Source organism: Chinchilla lanigera, unplaced genomic scaffold (genome assembly GCF_000276665.1).
Source record: "Chinchilla lanigera isolate Chin_1 unplaced genomic scaffold, ChiLan1.0 scaffold00008, whole genome shotgun sequence".
In the NCBI taxonomy this organism is placed as follows: domain Eukaryota; kingdom Metazoa; phylum Chordata; class Mammalia; order Rodentia; family Chinchillidae; genus Chinchilla; species Chinchilla lanigera.
Genome location: NW_004955409.1, coordinates 32451612 through 32469593, shown reverse-complemented (window position 1 = coordinate 32469593; position 17982 = coordinate 32451612).

Below are 17982 nucleotides of genomic sequence, written 5' to 3'. Positions count from 1 at the left end.
TGGAAAACCTACTAATATTGTTATGGAAATTTTTATTGAAAAACCCTTTTTTTTTCTTGTTGTTTTCCAGATTACCTTTTGGTCCTTAAATTTATATAGTTAGATTATAATCTATATCAGTTTACTATTCTTTGAATTTATTCTGATTGAAATTTTTGAGATCCTTGATCTCAAATTAGTCTGTCCTTTTCTCCACAGATTTAGGACATTTTCAGGCAGTTTCTTCAGAAGGCTTTTATTTCCTGCGTGCCTCTCTTCTCCATCCATGATGAGGTGTATTTCCAAGGCCCCACGAATCTCTTAGGCTTTGACTACCTTTATTATTTTTTTTTAGTTTTTGCTCCCCTGATTTAATAACTTCAAATTACTTGTTTTCACATTTACTGACTCATTCGTCTTTCTGACCAAATTGGATTTGGAGTCTTACAAAGTATTTTTCAGCTAGACAACTTCAGTTTGCTCAGGCATCATCTCCTGAAACTGCAGAGTCAATCTGTGCTCTCTTTTTATGGATTCATCAACTTCACATGATTGTGTTCAGTTCTTTGTGAGGCAGTTCTTCAACCTCCATTCCTCTGGGGCTGGTTTTTGGAGTTTTGTGTACCTGACTAAGCCATGTGTTCTTCTTTCTTTGTCAGCCCTGTAGTCTTTTCTGGGATATAAGAATTTTAAATATCAGCTATGACCTTTTCAATCTTTGTGTACTGGCTCTGTGCAACGAATGGCCTTCACAAATTTTTGAGACTCGTTCTTACCTTTCCTGACATCTTACCACCTTGGTGTTTCTCTGCGAAACTGTGGCTCTCTGTTGGCACTGGTTCCAAACACTGGTGCTTGTTCTGTTTTGCTCCCAAATAGGTATGAAAAATGTTTTAAAAATAACCAGTCCTTTGGATAGACTTAAAATATAGCAGAATATTAGATGCATAATCTTTTCCATTCTAGTGAGGATTTCTACTAAGGAGATTTCCTCCTGGTTATTCTGCACTACACCCCACTGGGGAAAAAGGACAAATGCTTGTGGTAAGTATTATGAATTGTTCTACTCTTTTCACTGTAATCTCTTGTTGGTTCTGTAATGGTCTGAGTATGTGCTCTTATTTACTGTCTTTCTAAATAGGAGTTAGCTTACAAACTGATGTCTGGCTATCTTCAAGTTGTAGTCTCACCCACTAACCAGAAATTTCTGTTTGGAAAGAGAGTCAATAGAATTTGGGAATTGAACACTGACATATTACTTTCCCTAAGCATCACAAGCTCAAGAGAGTAATCCCAGTCATGGAAACTTTTGGAACAGCTTTGTCACCAAGCTATTGACCAAACAAGACATACCAAGCTATATCAAGTGTACAAAGCTATTGACCAAACAAAACATATTCTACACCTGGAAAGTACCAGATCCATTAGACTGGAAAGTGAGGAAAAATAATTAATGTTTTTGAACCAAAATATACTTTTCCTAACAGTTCTTTTTATTGATAAGTTTTATTATCTCCCCAACAGCTAAGATACACACCCTAGATCAAGGATATCCACATTACTCTTTATTATCACAATTATGCCCAGAACCAAGAATCTTGTGATCTATAACAGAGGGAGATGTGGTTCATCCTGATGTAGAGACCTCTGAAGTAAAAATGAAAATTAATTATTTTCATATTTTATATCCTTTTTCACCTCCTTTATGGAGTGGTGAAATAGGAACAAAATAATTTAATTAAATAACTCCTATTTAGAAAGAGTAAATAAGAGCACATACTTAATTTTAGTAGTTTTGAAATGCTTCTGGGCAAATGTGTTGTCCCATGTCTTTCCCTATCCCTGTAGGTGGAAGCTACTCTATTACAGTAAGTCCCTAACTTACAACACTTGGGTAGCAAACTTTCATAGATACAGACAGACCTGTCACTGTGAACATCAGTAGATGCTAACAAATATGTAGGTCACACGTCTGCTGGACACTATCATATCTGTGCTGCTCTGTGTTTGGTGTACATGCGATAGCATACAGCAGTACAATGCTCAATCAGAGCCCAGGTTGTCTGAAAGCCTGAGGAAAAGCAGCGATGATTTGGAGGGGCTGGCTAGCAAGTGCAAAGCAATAACCACGGAAACAAAAGTGAAAATGAAAGATTGGTCTGAGGTGAAAAGACACTAGACATTGCTGGTTCTCATATATTCCAAGTATTGTAAGGTACTATACCAGCACTTTAAGGCAACTGTAAAAGAAAAAGTTTGTTTACAGTATTTGTGTGTGTGTGTGTGTGCGTGTGTGTGCACTTTACAGTGTATATTTTTGCCAAAGTTATAAACCTCATTCTGTCAGACTTATGATTGAGTCTGACTTACAAAGGTTCTCCCAGGATGGAATTTGTTCCTAAATCAGAGACTTATTGTACTAGGATCTGAACTTGCTCTCCAGTAATGAGGCCCAGGCTTTTGTTATAGTCCCATATCTTGGCATATCTTTCCTTTTCTTTCATTCTCTTTAGCAACATTTGCAAACGGCGTAAGAAGATGCACATACTTTGACATCTAAACAGGACTTTTCTCCTCCTTCCAGTGTTCTAAGTCTATAAGTACAAGGAGAAACAGTACACTTGGAATAATCTCAGTCTATTTAATTCGGAGTGTTAGTGATTATGACAACTTTATTCTATAGGTGTCATGTGTATCACAAAGTGAAATGGGCTACATATATGTATATATAGTAAAAACTTTGCTGTCATGAAGCAGATTTATACATCCATCAACTCAGACACTAAAGGAAATGCAATCCAACAGACAGGCATATTATATAACAACAAACATGACAAATGTATTCGTTACAACTTGGTGATGCCTGGATTGGAGTTTGGTAGTACATAAATTCCTCTGCTATCTTCTTTAAAGTGCATTTTTTACGTGAATCACTAATAACACCCTCAAAATAGGACCTTTTACATTGAAAGAGCATTATTCCTGTTACTATGGAAACTATTCTTCCTGAACAGCTTTCCTTGTCCTCTTTTCTCTCCCTCTGCATGTTTTACCGCTCAGATGCCTTTGCTGTCCGGTTGTGTCTGCCTTTGCTCTGACTTTGATTGAGTGAAGTTTTATGACCTTCCTGGTCCTAGAACTATCATTTCTTTGATCTAAAATTTTCTTTCTTATTAAAAAAGGAGAAGTTCACATAATCAGGTGTCATTTTATTCCTATGTCTTTAATTTTTAGATGGCAATTTATCATAATCCAAATAAATTCTGTAGGAAAATGCATAAATAAAAAAATACAAGGCCTCGGAATACTTTGGAATACCATTAGAATAATTTATAAGGATACATCATGATTCCCCTACTTCCTATCTTACAGAAGCGGAAACTTTTGAAACTATGAGATCATAGTCTGCATTCCCAGTTTATTTTTTGTTGCAAATTAATGCTTTACAAATAGATAAATGTAGAAGGAGCAATGTAAAAAGTGTCAATAATGCATATTTAAATGGATTTGGAATATGCTTTTTAATTATTTATACAAATGCTTTTTTTAGTATGGCTATTTTTTGAAACACAACTGAATAGTGTTATTACTTGTGATGGTTAGTTTTAAGTGTCAATTTAGCTAGATTAGAGTGCCCAGTTCTTTGGTCTAGACCTAGTTTATGTGTTTATCTGAAGATTTTATGAATGTGATTAGCATTTATAATCATTGTATTCTAAGAGAAGAAGATAGCCTAAAAATGTGAGTAGCCTTATTCCAATGAATTGAAGGACCCCTGGCAGCACCAGAGGTTCCCAGAAGGAATTCTATCTCAAGACTCTGACCAAAATTCTGTCTGAATTTCTATATCCCAGTCTGCCTTGAAAGTTTCTCATTTATAGTCCCTCACAATTTCCTCAACCAACATGTTAAAGTAAATATCTTTTTAGATGTGATTATACCCTCGTGGTTCAAATTTTCTGGAGCAATGTGAAAGAAAATATTGTTCTGACACTTAATAAAACAATAAGGAAGATTTTATTAAAGACTAATGCAATAAAGGTATTGCAATGGGGGAGAAAGATTGGGACCAGCTATGAATACGTCAAGGACAAGAGGGAATTTATAACCAAGGTGCAGAGGGAAGAGGTCAATGTTGGGGTAATTTCCAAGAGGTTACTGAAAGGTTCAGGGATTCTTCCTAAATCTACTGAAGAGTCTCGCTGGCCAGGATGATCAGACACCAAGGGTGCAGGATGAATGATTTTATCAGGTATCCACACTGATCAGATATCATACTGGGGAGATTCTTGCTACACTGAATTAGCAGGACACTTGCTAAAGTCAGACTTGTCAAAGACAGATGCAAACACTGAAGACTGCAGCTCAGGTCCAAATTGGACTCAGAGGAGCCTGAATTTTGGTAAAAAGAAAACTTTCAAAACCTTGATTGAAACAGTGAGTACTCTTCCCCAAAATATCTTCTTTCCTGCACATAAAAAAGTGCAAACACATTTTAGTTAGTTTTTGAAATAACATGAACCATGACATGAAAAATAAATCTTAAATAGTTTCTGTACATACACAAAAGTTTGAGAAGTGCAACTCTTTTATAAATAATTGTTTAGTCTGAGGAATATTTTATAAGTTATTAAAATATCCACTTTCCTATAGTAAGTAGAAATTTAATATATAAGAAGATGATTGTATGGTAATTTTATTCACTTTTAGGCACAGTGTATTTCTGATATATTTCTGAGTGTTAAACACTGTATAGAATATAGTAAACTATATTCTGATGTCAAATAATATTCTCTATCATTAAATATTTCTTTAAGTGATTGTAGCTCCCTTACTATTATATAAGCTGTGACCTAAGCTACACCTATCATTTTAAAATTCCTCGTACTGGAACTAAATGTAAGAGCAGATAAAACTTTATTACAAAGTCTACAAAAATTGTACTCATTTAAATACAGGCACATAAATCTAAGGACTGGCTTAATAGCGTATATATGAAGATGAACCGAGTAGAGGCTCCAGCTATATATACTCATTTATGCACCAATATCCATAACAATGAACCATTTCCACGATCAAGATGAAGAGGTAATAATTGTGTCAAGGTACCCTATGCAAATGAATCTCATAGGCATTGTAAGAACACATAATAAAAATGACTTTCTCACCTAGTAAATGACTTTCTAAAAGAGCCATTGTGGCACAAAATTCAATTATTGCAAATCGGTGAGTTTCTTTCCTCACCCCTCGTTAGTATGTCTTTTTATTCCTTGACAATAGAAAAGTGTTTGTAAAGCAATAAGGGGGAAAAATCATGGGAAGCTGATACATGAAGACTAAATAGTGGAGTATTTCATATTATATTATAAATTCATTACTGTTTGAACCAATAGAGGAAGAAAATGAGTGATCAAGAAGCTTGATGTGCATTTTATTATATTACATCTTAAGACAGTATATGAATAAAGAGTTTTGTGTTAACTTGATACTTTCTTGTGCAGTATTTAAGATCCCAAATATGCACTAAAAGTAACAGATTTTTGTAAGTGATATGAGATGAAGTCTCCATCTAAAGAATTTAAAGTGTAAAGTAGATTACTGTGGAAAACTCCACTGAAATAATGTAAAAATCTACCTACCTTTGTGCTGCAGAAAAAAAAAAAGAATGGATTTAACATGTGAACAAGCATCATGCTCTACGAATACATAAAACTTGCACAATTTAAGGGCTTGAGTTTCTTTGAAGACAGTGCTTGTCGTGGTATTATTAGTTTTGGAAGAAACTATAGTAGATTGGATTATTGTAACCTATTATGGGCCCTTTTCTGCAAACAGATGACATATATTCCTGTACGTGCTATGTAACTGTGATGCATTTAGAGGAGTTTCCCAATGGTGAAAAGAAGATACTCTCTTCACTGACTTGCAGCCTGGCTTTGTTTCTTCAACTAGTTGAATGTGGGAAGAGTGATTTAACTAATGCTGGAGAAAGTCTAGTTAACATTCTTTATCCCTTTTCCTCTGCTCTGGGGTCATGAGGGAGGGTATACTGTGCCTATAGCAGGCTGGACGGAAGTAAGAAGTGTAATGAACACTATATAGGACCAGCTGCAGGCTCTCCTGTAAGGACACCTACGATGAATGAAAATAAGTTATGTTACTGCAAGTTGCCAAGATTATTGGGTTGTTACCCAAGCGTAACTTAGTCAAGTCTGTTGCCTTCATATCCGTTGGGAAAATTCATACTAAGTAAATGCTTCCATGCTACATAAGAACCTAACTACAAATTGAGCATTTTAAGTAAAGTGTCACTAATGCTATAATCATCAAATGTATATAAATGTATACTAATTTTCTGAGTTTACCTCGGTATATTAGTCTCCAGTTATTATACAGTACAGAAAGGACACATTCAAGTTTCAAGGATTTTCAAGAGAAAAAAATTACTAATTTGTGAACAGTAAGAATATTATACATATATGTAGACTTTGATAAATAATATTCTTTATATAGTAAACATGTAAAATAGTATATATTCATAAAAAAATCCACCAATGGTTCAGATAGCATTATTCAACTTGATATTAGCATAAATAAAGTTATAAAAATTAAAACTAATATCTTAAGCTAAATTGAAATATTATATATACAAGTACAACCAATTTCAGAGTTTTACTATATTATTTACTATAATTTTTACTATATTGTAATTACATTTCCAAAAATTCATGGAAATATTTTAATGGGTTTTCATTATCTAGTGTAAATCTTATAGTTCTTTTCCAGATGTTTCACACATCAGACTTTAACTATTTTTCTACATAAAATGAGAAAAATTATCTCCTGGAACACTACTCATGATTCACATTTCTAGCCAAGGTTGAAATTTTTCTACCATATCTAGAGTTTTCTGATAAGATTCAGAAGCTAATTCTAAATTCATTTTTCATATCTTTCCATTCTCAATATCTTTCCTATTTCTGTTTGTGGAATGCTTATTGTCCATTTCTTCTTTTTCACTGTATTGATTCTACTTGCTCCAGTTTCAGTAGAAGCTTGTCAACAAAATTTTATTTAATCTAACCATCTGGAAGTAATAAATACATCAGAAAATGTAATGCTTTTTAAGGTGAATATTTTCTCCTTTACATTATTGTATTATGCACTTAGGATCTATTATTATACCACAGTTCTTTCAGGAGAGTATGTATTCTTTATGGTACACTCAAATACTTAACTAGGATTTACTATTTCTATTTTCTACATACTCCAAATTAAAATACCATGTTATGCATAATGTTCATCCATAAATAAATTAATTAATTAAAATAGACATTGCCTATGAAAAGGTATTGATTATTTCTTTTCTCATACTGCAATACTGAAATACTTCTGCTCTTTATTTACAATTTTTTAGACACATAGAATTTCATACTAAGTCTGAAATTGTATAGGTTAAAATAATTTTTTAACTACCCTGGTGTAAGTTGTTTATGGAATAACTAAACATCATAGGCACTTTTAATACAAATATTTATATGTGCATAATTGAAACTACCAAATATAGAAGACTTTTTTTAAAACAGCAACTGATCATCATATGAGAATAAGAAAACCTTTTCAGCATTTTTTTTGAAATGGGTATAAAGGTATCTGTGAGGTATTTCACAGTCATAATAAATAGATAATTTGTAAAACATCACCTATGTGCTAAAAATCATAAATTCAAGACAATTATCTATGTTTTATTTTATTTCTGTTCTGAAACCTTGATAGAGCTGAAAATTTTTTGGAAAAGTTTTTTTCTCTGTTTATGCATCAAAATAACCTAAAGGGAAATTGTTTAGAAGATAATTATGTAAGACAATCACAGCCTGATTCTGAAATTCTGTATTTTCATTTTAATTTTTTCCATGGGCCTCAAATTAATATAAATACAAAAACACATACTAATAATTACTGCTTTACAGGTACTGTGCAAAAACATAGCTATGCAAACATTCAATACATTTTCTTCAATCATATTATTATCTATATTTGCTAATAATACTGTATTGTGAAAAATTGCTTGAGATATACTGTCAATATTATCTGATCTATTTAAAAGAGAAAAATATGTATTTTAAGCTAGATTTCTGATCCTAACACTTCTGTGGAAAAATCCAGGCCTACAATTAGAACACAAGATAAAAAGTCTGAAAATCATAATAGAAAAAAATAGAAAGAAATTATACAGTGAGAATACACAAGAGAGAAAAGCAAAAGCAACGAGTCTCTTATACTGACAAGAAAGTAGTAAGAGAAAAAACTACCTAAACCCTCAGAATTCCTTCAGAAGGGAAAGTTGTAACGGAAATAGTCATGAACCAGAAATCAATAGTGATCATATTTGCCCCATTTTCTAAAAGTAGAAAGACAATTAGAAATCCTGTGAAACTCTTCAGAGCTTTTCCTCAGGTTGCTTTTTTTTAGTTTAGTATTGCTTCATATAAATTACACAGCCTTGGTGACCAGTAACATCCATTTACACCTCAGAGGTTGTGAGCTCAGAAATCTGACACAAGTCCTACAAGGCAAGAGCTTAAGGAGATCCTGTCTCAATGTTAAAAAAAAGTTAAATTAAGAAAAGGCTGATGATACAGCTCTATAGGAAGGCATGAGGAGGAGGAGAAGGAGGAGAGAATGGGAGAGAGAGAGACAGAGACAGAGACAAAGACAGGGAGATTGTGACAATATTGCACACTTACAGGAAGTTGTGAGGAAGAGTAACTGATTGTTAAAACCAGATCCAGCTCTCTGAGCTTAAGGACTGAGCTTCCAGTTTTCTCCCTGTCAGACACCACTTCAGCAAGAACATCATCCGGGTCTTTGTGCAAGGGCCTCAGTCCAGAACCGTGAACTGCCAGGCAAGCCTGCCTGCAGGGGAAATGCCCCAACATTTCCTTTGGCTGCCAACTCTCCAAAGCAGACTGATTGTCTTGAGAACTGAAAGAAATCAAATAAAATGAATTTAACATGAAGAATAAATAAAAATTGTGCCCATGTACATGAATCCACTTTTACTTGGTAAACTGTAGGATAAAATATTATTATAATGGATTCTTTAAAAAAAAACAGTCATAGGCTGAACTTGTTCTTACTATATTACTTAACAGATGAAAGCAGAAAGATTATTAAGCACAAAAAGAAGTAGGATAGTTTACCAGGCTGATCTGCACCTACAAAAGAAGAAAATATGTAGGATTGTATAAGCAGACAAGTTGTAAGTGCTCAATTTCTCTAAACCCTAGTAGACATTCTTTTCTGTTATGTACTCTTGTTTTACGAATTTATGTTTGACAATATTTTCAATGGTATATTTTAAATTTCTCTGTGTGTATGTGTGTGTGTGTGTGTGTCTTATCTATGCATACATATGTTGCTCTTTTGGATTTTAGCACTTGCATAGCACATTGCGACAATGTAAAATAGCATAGTGCGTTCCTTGATTCTCTAAAATGTTGAACAAGAATCGTTCATATTCATTCATCTTAAATTAAACCTGAACAACACAACTACCTAACAATAATATAAGAAGCATTTATTGCAAGAATGTTGTAAAAGTGGAATTATATTTTGAATAGCATTGTTTACTCAGAATAGTTTTAGCTTCATCAGCCTTGGTACATATTTAATCCATTATAGGCCTGGGGATTTAGCTCAGTGGCAAAGTGCTTGCCTGGCAAGTGCAAGATCATGAGTTTGATTCCTGGTACCGGAAGAAAAACAAAAAACAACCAAAACAAACATATAATCAATTACTTCCAACTGTATAACTGAAATTTCCATTATTCTATCATATAGTGTGCCATGATTTAATTGACCATTTACCTATTGCTACATAGTATATTTTCAATTTTAAATTAATAAAAACAAAGAAAGTAAACAGATAAAAAGAGAGATGACTATTTTATTAAAAAGTATAAAGTCTCTTAGACCACAGAAAAACACTTGTTTTGGGCTTTGCTTTACATTTTAGTTATATTAGTTTAATAAGACAGTTCCTTTCCAATAGACAATAATACTTTCTTATTCTGGAGAAGAGTGTACAAGGTGCTGCAGAAGTAAAATACACTTGTAGGGTTTGCAAATTTACTAATACATATCTGGTGAAGACAGTTTCACTCTATAGATTGACTGATATACCAAGTACATTTAAACCACATTTACTATACACAAAATCACAAACTCTAAGCAAGTAACAATGTAAACTTCTAAAATGTACTCCTGAGAAAAAAGCCACAATCTTGGAGTGATTTAATTTTATTTATTTGATTAAAATGATCTGTACTGGATTAAGTGGAATAATCTTTAAAATTTATCTTTGTAAAAATTGTTTATCAATATTCTTAAACCAAGTTATGTCAACTGGTATAATAATGGTAAACAATTGGTTTTTATTTCAAATCTGGATTGCTTTTTCCTTTCAACACAATGAAATTAACAGTGAATTTACAAAGCATCATACTTTTTATTTACAATGTAATTATTTCCACAAATTCTAGACTATATCTTACTATTTATTGAAAATTACTATGAGCTAGGAGAATAGGCTTCCATCATAAAAGAGACAATAGTTAATAATTATGCTATTTTAAAATAATAGTAAGAAAAACAGTGTTATATAGACAATTACTGTAATAATTTTTAGAAAAAGGTGGAAAGAAAAGAAAGCATAAAAAATCAACTATAACTGAACTTTAGAACATGTGTACACATTGGGTAACTTTTCTTCTAAACTTATTCCTTAAACACCACCACTCATATACACAAATACAGTTAAATGCACATAGGTACATATGTTCATATATGGAAGTAAATATTAGAAACTATTTGATATAGAATTCTATAGTGGATGTGTAGAATTCCATATAAATTCTGAAAAGCATAACAGATACAAGTGAAAATAAGGTAACATCTGTTTTTATACTGAAATAATATTTCTGGGTCTCTGCAGTTTTATTGGTCCGAAATCTTCAGGCAAATATGATAGTGAAACATTGATGGCTTTCTGATAGAGCTGGCATGATGGCATTAATAAAATTAAACACCTTGCAAGGATTTGTCAAAATGTTCATAATCATATGAAAATTTATTTAATTTGCACCAGGTTATAATTATATTTTCATGAAAGAAAAACATGCCTCCCAAAAGAGTAGAGAAATAGATTTTCAAATAAACTGTACATTTGTGTGGTCCATATTGTGTTTGTTACACTTTAAAATCCATATTTGCAACCGAGTTTGGCTTGATCAAACAGAATAAAAGACTGTCATATTTTTAGGAAATCAGCATGGTCTTAACCTGAAAGCCACTGAGGTAGCACACAGCCAGCATGTCTATGATGCCCAAACCTGTGCGACATAAATGTCAGGGAAACTGAGGAGATCATTATTCAGTCAGCTCTTACATGCAAAGATCCTACCAAAAACAGGGATTTCGATATCATGTATGATTTTAAAATGCGGTACTTTCTAATATAATTGAAAAAAATGATATTACTCATATGGCACTTTAACCCAAGAAACTTTTCTGCAGTCACATCTTCATAGAAAAGTCATTATCTGATAAGGGCCTGCACAAGTTAATTCCATTGATCCGATCAATACATTGTATGTACATCTATTAAAATGTCATACTATACCCTGTGAAATATACACAATAATTACATGTGAATTAAAACTTTTTAAATAAGGAGATGAAAATATTAATTACCTAGATTTGATACATGTATGAAAGTATCTCATGGTATTTCATAAGTGTTTATAATTAAAATAATTAAAAGAATAAAATATAGCAGGTATTTTTTCAAATATGTATTTAACACAAATTTAATGATTTTAAAATTCATTATTTAGGGGCTGGGGATTTCGCTCAGCGGCACAGCGCCTGCCTGGCAAGCACAAGGTCGTGAGTTCAATTTCTGGTACTGGAAAAAAAAACAATGAAATAAAATAAAATAAAATAAAATAAAATAAAATAAAATAAAATTTATTATTTGGAATATATATACTATATATATATACTATATATATACTGGATGAAAGTTAGATTATTTCAGGCAATTAGTAAGGCATCTGAAGTACATGTAATTTGATCAAGTGGTGCACGGGTCTCTTTAAAGCATAGATAGTCCTCAACAGATGAATAGATTGCTTTTAAAATATTTTTTCAGTATGTAGTGATTTTCTATGGATTTATATAACACTACTCTGGATTTTACAACAAGGTTTTTTTTTTTTTTTTTTTTTTCTGGTTTTTCTCCGATACCAGGAACTGAACTCACGACCTTGCGCATGCCAGGCAGGCGCTTTTGCTGCTGAGCTAAATCCCCAGCCCCTACAACAAGTTAGTAAACTAACGATTACTTCCTGATTGTTAAAACAACCTAACAAATGAAAAGACAAAAAACAAAACATTGACATGCAAAAAAAAAATGTTAGCCTTAGTTTGCCTCTTGCATATTTTATCTAAATTTCTCCCAGTGGAAAAAAATTTTGTACACTGTCCTTGAAGATTTTTTACATTTGTTTACTCTCATTGTTTTCTGTTCCTTAAAAAGTAGCAATTATGTGAAGCCATTTCTACTATTTCAGTGATGCTTGTGTGTCAGTATGTTCTTTAAAATACTGCAACAGGTATAGGGCATGATATCATAGCCATTGTCTAAGGGCTACAGGTTTCAGCGAAGTGTAACTGTGTATGAGACACTGAATCATTCCCTTAATTGTACTAGAAAACATGCTATTTGCAGAACTTTCTCCTTACACACGGAGTGGACCCTGGTAAATAAGAACCTCTTTCATTTTCCTGACACTTTGAAGCATATGCACATTATGGTCATAAGAAAAGTGCTAGACCAGTAGAATTTGTGTTTGTGAGCAGTGGAGTAAAAATAAATGAGGGCTTTCAGAGAATTTTGGCAGGCATAGCAAGAAAAAAGTTGAGAAAAACAATTAAAAATGATTGGCAGTTAAGTTCTATGTTGTATAAAAGAAAAAGTATTTAGATTAGTAATAACATATCGCTAACAGTGTAAAATCTGTTATATTCATAAATATATAAAATATTTATATATAAATACATATATATTTCATATAAATATTTGTACATTTACTTCCATTCAATCAAGTGATCAAATGTAGAAATAATACTTAAAAAATACTATTTACAATGATAAAAATACAAACCCAAAAAACTTACTAATTTCTAATCTTGATATCTGAAAACTGGAAATTAATACAGGGAAATATTATCCAATTCTCAAGCAAAGGGAACTGTATTTCCTTATTCTACACTAGAAGTCTTACCATTATGGGATAGCACCTCAATTTGACACAAATAGAAGTAGACACTAAAAGTAGTAACATTCAAACTCTCAGAAAAATGCTCCTTTTAAATACTTTTTCTTTTTTGCTTTTCTCTCTCCACCTCATATTGGTGAAAATATGAGCCCAATAATGTGCAAGAAATACTGTTCAGCAGCTCAAGTGCCTGCCTGGCAAGCCAAAGGTCCTGAGTTCAATTACTGGTACAAAAAAAAAAAAAAAAAAATACTACCCAAAGGTTAAAAAAAGGCAGGTCCCACACTGTCAAAATTGAGGGTTATGACACAACTACATTAACTAAAGCATTGTGTGGAGGACAGAGAGGTGCATGAAAGACAAAAGTGAGGGCAGGAGAAAGGGAAGGACTGGGAGAGGGATAGAATACAGAATAGAAAGAACAGAGAGAAAAAGTGGAAACGAAGCTTTTGTAAATAGAGGGGTTGAAAGGAGGAGAGGGGAATGAGGATAGAAAGAATCCAGTATACTATGTACAGGTAAATTATCTATGATGCACATGATCATTATGTATGCCTAAAGTACCACTTAAATTCATTAAAAACCTTTAAAAGCCATGTGATTTTATCTTACAAACTAAAAAAAAAAGCAAAATGAGAAAAATGTAGGTTGAAAAGAGACTCATATATATAGTTACTGATCTAAGACACTGCTCTCCATCACTAAGAAAAATAAATCTCTTTTCAGTGTTTTGTACCTTATACAGAGGTTACCTGTCTAGACAATATGAGCTTCAATACTATCAATATAATAAATAAATTTGTTACAGCTAAAATTTCTAAATGAAAAAGAGAGTGTCTTCAAAAATTTCGACTAAATGATATCAGAAATAGGAAAAAAATCTATAAAAGATTGATTTAATGGAAATAAATTTCGCTCATCAAAGAAAATCTCTCATAAAGTAAAATGGCAAACCAACAACTATGATAAGATTTTTGCTACTCATAAATATGATAGAAAATTCACCTATAGATAGGACAGACAAGAAGAATAGACATAACTGAAAAATAAAATTACCTTACAATATAAGACATCCAAATGATAAAGAAAAATGGGCTTTATGTGCTAGATTTTAATATCCTTGAGCCTAGGCAAGTGCACAAATCTTTTTAAAAGAAACTGATTGATTTTGAGAGATTGTTAATCGTCTTGAAGTGGTTTTTGTGGGTGTGAAACAAAGGGTGAGAATTTCAATCAGTCCCTCTTATTATAGTATTAAAATCAAGTTTGCTTTACTTATCAACTTCTGTTCATGCCCTGATTTTATATTTACTTGTATCTATCAATAAACACTGTGATACTTTAAAAAAATAATGCTACAAGAACATCTTGTTGTATAATTTTATATGTTCTCTAAAGTATATAACTAGATATAGTTTCTTAGCAAATGTGCACCTGAAACTTTATTTGCTAAATGCTCCATAAAGATTTCACTAATTATCTAGTTAACCCATAGATATTGAAACCTCCTGTTCTGTTTTATGCAAACAAGAGATTGTTCAGTGGATTCATGTCCTCATGAATGTCAGTTTTGTAAAGGGAAAGTGGAATATTGGAGGTATTAAAGGTAAATACAAAGATTTGTTTGAGAATAGATGCTATAAAGGATATCTAAAACAGTTTTGGTGTCATTTATATTATAAATGATTTTCTAGGCTTAAAAGTAATAGTAATTAAGAGAACAGATAAGTCTCTACCTTTCTAGAGTTTCCATTATTAAGACACATGTAAATAACTGTGCAGTAGGATATCATTAGTACACATTATAAAAAGGAATGAAATCAGATCAGGAAACAGAGATGGTGGAGAGGGTTGGCCAGAGATGGGACATAACAATTGGGAATGGACATGGTCATCAAATGGGGCACAGGAAAGAGGGATGAAGTGGTGTGACAAGACTCAGGGAGGTAAAGCCTATGCAGTGTGTGTACGAGCTACATGATCTATGGAGTGTGTTCTAGGGAGAAATAAGAAGAGAAGCACAAGATAATATGAACAAATTGTGACTAACAATGATCAAGATGTGACATAAAGGCTCACATTGTTGGGTAGGAGACAAACAGAGTAAAGAAAAACAGAGTAGAAAAAAACAGAGTAGAAAAACAAGTTAAAAACAGAGTAGAAAAAAACAGAGTAGAAAAACAAGTTAAAAATTTGTCAGACTTGATATAGACTCCAATGTCATCTAACTGTAAACTAATCTCATTAGAGAGTTGAAAGCAACATATAATGTATTTTCTTCTTAAAATAGCTCACATCCTAGTCAGTGAAGAATGAACTGTGAGAAGAAAAGGAGATCAAGAATCAAAGCAGAGGGTTTTAGGTAGACAGTGTTACTGCTGCCCAAGGACAATGACATTATGAAAGAAAAAGAAAATTAGAGATGGAAGAAATAAAATCGATCGAATTAAAATTTAGCTTCATGATCCAAACATGTAGTATTTTATGAAAGATTAGTTGAAGCTAAAACATGAATAGAAAAATAAGGGAATCCCAGGTTTTTCTGTTTTTGTTTTGTTTTTGTTTTTGTTTTTTTTAACCTGAACTCATGGGGCAAAGTCAACAACACTATTTTAATGTAAAAGCCTGATTCAGCAGTAGGTTTGAAGACGTGAGGAAGTAAGCCTCTGTGTTAAATATTAAATATGAGATGCATATTAAGTGGCAGAAGGAAGATGTCACACAGGCAGTTGGATTTGTTAACCTGGAATTCATAGGGTAAGTAGTAGCTTGCAGTAATAAAGAGGAGGCTATCCAGTAGCAGGTCGTGCAGTGGCTGCTATAGACAGAGGTGAGTAAAAGCCCATGAGGAGCCCCGAATTCTCAACATGTTAGAAGTTGAAAGCCAAGGAGCAGCAGCTCAGTGAGACACACCAAGTAGAGAGAACCAACCATGAACACATGAGAGTGTAGCACCATTTGGTCTAAGTAAAATGTGGCTATCATTGTAATAAATGAGTGACCAGGTGCACAATTGTTCCAAGAGATAAAACAACAAGAGAATGAAGGCACAGCATTCAATAGTAAAAGTTCTCAAAGGACTGACTGACTTCACAAGACACATTTTTAGTGGAGTATGCATTGGGGTATTAAAGTATAAAAAAAAAGGAGAAGCAGGAATACAAGGGAGTAAAAGCAGAAAATATATGTCACAATTTTATCATATATCTCTATCCTGATTTTAGCAATTGTAACAGATATGTAAGATAATGTCTTTGTTCTCAGGAAATACACATTGAGACACTTGTAAGTGCATGGGCATCATGTTTATAATGCTTTTTGCAAATATAGTTAGGCCCAGAACATTTTATACTGTGCAAGTGCAAAGCACTGGTGCATATGGATCTGTTATGGGCCAGCAGTGGATTACATGATATGCTGCCCAATATCATGAATTCTACAGACTGAACTTTCCTTACTAGTAGGGCTTAGCCACATCTGGTGCAGTAAGCAGTTCTCTGTCTCTCTGCAGCTCCTCACTGTGATTGTTCCCAGATCTACTACATAGCCAATCTCTTAGTGCCTGCCCGTTCCATGAGATAGTGAGGTACAAGCTGCTTGTCTTAACTCACTGTCCCCTACAGACCAGAGGACTGTGACCACCTCTCAGGCACAGCACGATTTCAAGAATTTGTGAATTTGTACTCAAAATCCACAATTACAGCTAGCCCTGGAAAAGCCACCCAAATAAAAGCCTCACCCCACAGGATACATACTGTCTCACTCTTTTAGTCACCACCCACTGCTCCAGCATGTGCTGGTCAGAGCCCACCTTCCCTGGTCCTTCAAGATATGCCGTCCTCTTCTCTCTGGGACCTGTAAGTAATAAAACACATCCGTTACTTAATGTGTTTTATTAATGGGCATCCTGTGCACCCAGCCAGTCTGACACACTCAAACTTAACTTCTTTCCCGGTTAAATTCTCTTGGAGATTGGCCATCTTGGTAGAAATAAACTGGATAGAAGTCAGACGGGAGCTAAAAGGATGTGTGTCAGCATAAGCTCCGGTGACGCACAGCTGTAATCCCAGCACTTGGGAGGCTGAGGGAGGAAGATCGTTGTGAGTTCAAGATCAGCCTGAGCTACAAAGTGAGCTCAAGGCCAGTCTGAACTACGTAGTGAGACCCTGTCTCAAAAAGACAAAAAGATCCATAAAACAAACAAACAAAAAACCCAGTTAAACATTAAGTGAGTTGCTAGAATAAAGAAACTACCCTATGAAAACACACTGTAAACACCCTTACCTGTCAGTTTACAGCTAACATATAACCACTGTCCTGAGACAAAAAGAACTATAAACCAAAGTAGAAGAAGAAGGTCACACCAGACCTCCAATACCCTGTTCGGAGTGTAAAAGAAAATTGCCTTTATGCAAGAGAATATTCTTGTCAAAGTTACAGCCAACATCTTCTTGATGCTAAAGTTTCAAACCCTACCTTCATTGTTTCAAGGGGAGCATCTCAGAGGGGAATCTGGGAGACTGGTGGCACCCGAATGGAACTTCTTTCTTTGCACCATCCTCCTTCTCTTGCTTCTCACATGTTCATTGTGAATGCTCTTTGCAGTGCACGATTTATACACAAAGTTCCGACTCAGATCTTGCTTCTTATAGAACCTGAC